Source organism: Oryctolagus cuniculus, chromosome 13, assembly GCF_964237555.1.
Source record: "Oryctolagus cuniculus chromosome 13, mOryCun1.1, whole genome shotgun sequence".
Classification (NCBI taxonomy): domain Eukaryota; kingdom Metazoa; phylum Chordata; class Mammalia; order Lagomorpha; family Leporidae; genus Oryctolagus; species Oryctolagus cuniculus.
The window spans coordinates 8,988,545-8,993,661 of NC_091444.1; positions in this window are offsets into that span (position 1 = coordinate 8,988,545).

Genomic DNA, 5,117 nt, shown 5'->3' on the forward strand with positions numbered 1-5,117 from the left:
CAAGTAGATAAAATAGAATTTGAATTCAAATAGTTTAAGTTTAGCAAAAAGTGCTTGATAACAGCCTGCTATCGCTACTTTGTACATATAGTGGTTGATAACTGCCTATTATTGCTATTTTGTACATATGCAATAAAGGAGTTCTTAAAGGTATCAGGCAAAGAATTTAAAAAAAATCATTCCTCATTTGTATTCATTATGTGTCTTTTTCCTACATGCATATACATATATATTTCAATAATAGTGTGTGTACAGTTTCTAACTTCACTTACTGTAAAAATGTCCAACATTTTATTTTAGCTCTTATAAATAGCTGATGGTCTCTTAAGACAACATAGCATAATCCATCTCCTCTTCTCGTCCTTATATCCAAATATCACCACTCCACCTGCTATCTCCTTTAATTATTTCTAGAATCTAGCCTCTTTTCTCCACACCCACTACCTTAACTCCTGCTCTCAGAATCTTTCTCCTGTACCACTGTAATTGTGTTTGCTGTACTATTTCCAGTCTCATCCTTAAAAATGCCAGGTTCTGAAGTGAAAGCAAAGTTGTCATTTTTAAAAAATATTTAAAATCACATATAAACCTAAAACATAGTAACTAATCTATGGACAACACTGCCTGTTTCAGAAAATGAGTGCCTCTCATTTGCCCTAAGAGTACTCATTGGGCTTCATTACCAATGTCTTCACCTGCCCTTCCCATCCCCTGAATCACATCAGGTTGCTTTACTTGAATTTTATCCTGTAGGCCATCCAATCTGATGCCGTGACTTGACATTAAAAAACCTTTGGCCGGCGCCGTGGCTCACTTGGCTAATCCTCCACCTGTGGCACCAGCACCCCGGGTTCTAGTCCCGGTCGGGGCACTGGATTCTGTCCCGGTTGCTCCTCTTCCAGTCCAGCTCTCTGAGGGCAGTGGAGGATGGCCCAAGTGCTTGGGTCCCTGCACCCGCATGGGAGACCAGGAGGAAGCATCTGGCTCCTGGCTTCAGATTGGCGCAGTGCGTCGGGCCGGAGCAGACATTTGCAGGGTGAACCAACAGAAGGAAGACCTTTCTCTCTGTCTCTCTCTCTCTCACTGTCTAACTCTGCCTGTCTAAACAAACAAACAAACAAAAAAACCTTTGCCTATGTTCCCAAATATTAAAATTATTTACAAATACAGGAACACTTGACTTTATCTTTCTATAGGAAAATCAAAAAGAAAATTAAATGTCAGTTTAAAAAAAAATCCCAAACAGCATTTGGAACCCAAACTATGGCACAAAAGAATCACGTATGAAAAAGTAGTTGTAAAGGAAAAGACTACTGAAAGTCAGCAGAAAAGTGGACGTTAGCCACGTTCACTAGTGGGAACAACCTCCCCATAGAAGGCAGCAAGTCTCACAGATGAAGGATGAACACAAGTCCCAGTGTCTCGCTAAGAGGCACACATCCTGGACACTGGGTATCTAAAATACTAGAAAAAGAGGCCGAACTCCCCAAGAGCCTCTGCTGGGAAACCAGCTTCCAGCTGGCTGTGCTGCATCTCTTCACATAAAAATCCCTCCCTATGTTGTCGTCTTAATGCATTCCCACTAATCCGAAGATTTTCTTAGGCACTCCCCCAATGGCTACTCTTCATCAGACACTTTCTGAAGAACTTAAACCAGCTTGAACTCAAATGCTATTTAATTTACTTAAATAACAATTTTTTCTCCACAGAATAAAAGTAGTTCACATTAGAGTTATACCAATTGCCGTAAGTTGGAAAGAATGTGATATACTCTATAATCTAAACTGAGATGAATTATATTGTATTAAGGAAGAGAATCCTACCCTGTCTGGACAATTACAGCCTCTTCTGGAAGTACCAGAGAAACCTCACCCACCACTTGGCTGCATTCGGCCAGTAGGGGAGGTTGCTGACACAGGCGATTGGCTGAGTCAGAGGGCTGATTAGCCCTAAAAACCACTCAGCCGCATGAAACATGACTGACCCGGTGGAACAGCTATGTCACATCGTGAATGCACATGTTCCTGTTCACTCAATAATGTCCAGCCACTTAAATTTATAAATTCAACAGGAAGGGATAAGGGTGTGGACATGCATGTGACCTCTGTGACTTCCATGCATAGTCCTATGGCTTCTCCATCCAGTCTCTGTCCAGCAGGTTCTCTAGTGTCTTTGACTCTTCCTGGAATTTATCTCTGGTTCTAACTGGGTCATGGCTCTGTTTGGAGCCTGGTTATGCATCCCCCGGGCCCCTCTTAGCTAAGCCCTTTCTCTCCTCATTTCATCTGAAACAGTTCTTCAGAGTCAAATGATATTTGGAGACAGTATTTTAGGCTGGAAAAGAGACACACATCCAAAGGCAGTCCCACTCCCTCCCAAACCTACCTTTGTTGTCATCTCATGGGAAAAAGCAGCTAATCATGGTTCTCCGTCTTAAAAACTTAGAACATCACTGACTACAGAATAATTTTATATTTTATATTTTCATTTACTTGATGACATATGGGATTATGTTGAGAAAATAACACTGAAAATTCCAGTTTACACTCAGTCTTCATATGTATGTGGACCAGTCCACTGATCTAAAATAATCTTGTTTAAATTCTGTAGTGCTGGTAAGAAGAGACTAAGAGAAAAGAAAAAGAAATTTTCTAGTTATTTTGGAAACTTTTATATGGAAAATATCATGATGTTTTTCCTCAAATGGTTAAATTGGCATTAAAAGACATTTAAAACTATGTTATAATTTTCACACCACACTTCCTCATAGCTATAGATGTCTCTTATGTGGCACCTTTTCTTTAAGCAGTCCCACATGTTTTATAGACTGTAAGTTACTAATCAAAAGGGTAACTATGCTTTAAATTTGAATATATTTCACTTATCTAAAAGGTAAGTGCTATTTTGAGTTGTCTGCACTTTACAATTTTTTCACCTCCAAAAAATAAGTCAAGTTTCCTTCTGGATATAAAAACTGCCAACAACCTGAACATATTTTTTAAGTTAGTAGCTGAATGGAAAATTTAGGAAAAGGGAGACTGTTTTATGAGATCACACTTTCAGTTGCTCCGTGCCAAAATCTTACCTCTGGCAGTGGCCATTATCTGATGAACGAGAATGTCCTTTCTCTGTACCTTGATGAGTTTGGAGTGTATTACATGGAAATAAATTTTGGGATAAATATTTATAGGAAAGTGCTAACAGAAAGCAATGAGAACATGACAGCAATCATCCATAGACATACTAACAAAGAAAAATCCACTAGAACATGGATTTTAAAAAAAAGGTAACAATGGATTTTGGCACTATAAGGATAAAGAAGCCAGGGCAGGCGTTTGGTCTAGTGATTAATCCACTTGTTAGTTTGCCTGCATTCAATATCAGAGTTGCTCGGTTCAATTCCCAGCTCCAGCCCTGACCCCAGCTGCGTGCTGATGACGACCCTGGGAGGCTGTGCTGATGCTCAGGTAATTGTACTCCTGCCACCCATGTCGGAGACCTGGACTGAGCGCCTGGCTCCTGGCTCTCACCAAATTGAGAGTATTTGAAGAGCCAATCAGTGAACCACATTCTCTCTCTCTCTCTCTCTCTCTCTCTCTCCCCCTCACTCTTTCTACTCCCCTCCTCCCTCCCTCCCTCAAAAATAATTCTTAAAAAAGAATAAGGAAGCCAACTGATCCTGTAACTTTTCATTTCACACAGTTTTGCAGCAGATACAAGGTATGTCACAAAGCTAGCCCTTTAGAAGGAACAACACATATGGAAAAAAAATACCCGTAAAGAGTTAAGAAAGCTATGTAGCATAAGTCATCAAATCAGTCTTGTAACCTTCATCCCCTTCCTCTCCAACAGGACATTGGCCATATTGCCACTCCCTTTAGGACTGTTCGCTAGGGCGTGGCCAGTGACCTCCCACCAGTGCGGATGATAACCTCTTCTGCATGACTTACAGGTAGGACCTTCCCTGCAACATCTTGAACAGCTGGTTCTTATTTCTGCTAAGTGCTATGTCGCCCTGAGAGAGAAAAAAAGCAAAGGAAGAGCCTTCCTAATACTTCCTTTTGTAAACATAAATTATTTCAGTTAGGGCATTGTGTGTGTGTGTGTGTGTGTGTGTGTGTAAAGGCATTTATTTTACTCTGTTGTTTTTTTCATTCACTAGCTTTGTCTTACTTCATACTTCAATATGAACCTTTGAGTTGGTTCTTTTTCGGTTTTGTTTGTTTTTTACTTGAGAGGCAGAGTGACAGAGACAAAGAGAACTCCCATTCACTACTTAATTTCCCAAAAGCCCACAATGGCCAGGGCAGGGCTGGGCCAAAGCCAGGATCCAGGAATAGAATCCAGGTACCCTACATAAGTGGCAGGGACTCAATTATCTAAGCCATCTCTGCTGCCTTCTAGGGCCTGCATAGGTAGGAAGTTGGAGTCAGGAGCCAGAGTGGTTGGAACCCAGGCGGATGTGGGATGCGGGTGCCCCATCCAGAGGCTTAACCACTAGGCCAAACTCCCATCCTCTAAATCTTTTTAAACCATAAATAGAAAGGTGACATGTAGAGACCATGTTTTTCTCATTAAAACTGATTGGTAAAACTTATTTTTAAAGTCATGAGTTTCTTAGGGGTTTTGCAAGCAAACCTCTCAAAATAAGAGCATTAAATGAGAGGTTCTGGCATAACCCTGGTATCTCAGTGAATTTGCGGCAGTCAGCGAACAGGACTGCATTTGGTACATTTGAGTGAATCAGTATTATTTACCTACGTAGGGATTATCAGATGAGGAGGAGGAAAATCAATGGGAGCAGTTTAAGAGCAGCCCTCACAGAAGGTGAGGAAAAAAATAGTTCAACTAGATTCTCTGGGGGGTGACGGATGACAAGGGACCAGTTTCAGTGACCTGCAGGTACGTGCTATGTTTGTCTCATTGCCTGAGGGATTTGCCAATTATATTCCCTAACTATAAGCAGGTCTCCAGCTAGAATAGAAGATAAAAGTGTATAAAGAACACTTTCAAAATTAAGTGATAATGAGATGTTTCTAAAAAGATGGAAGGAACAACCCAGTAAGGAAGTTTTCGAGAAGAAAGAAAAATGATTCTCAAAGAACGGAGGAGAATAA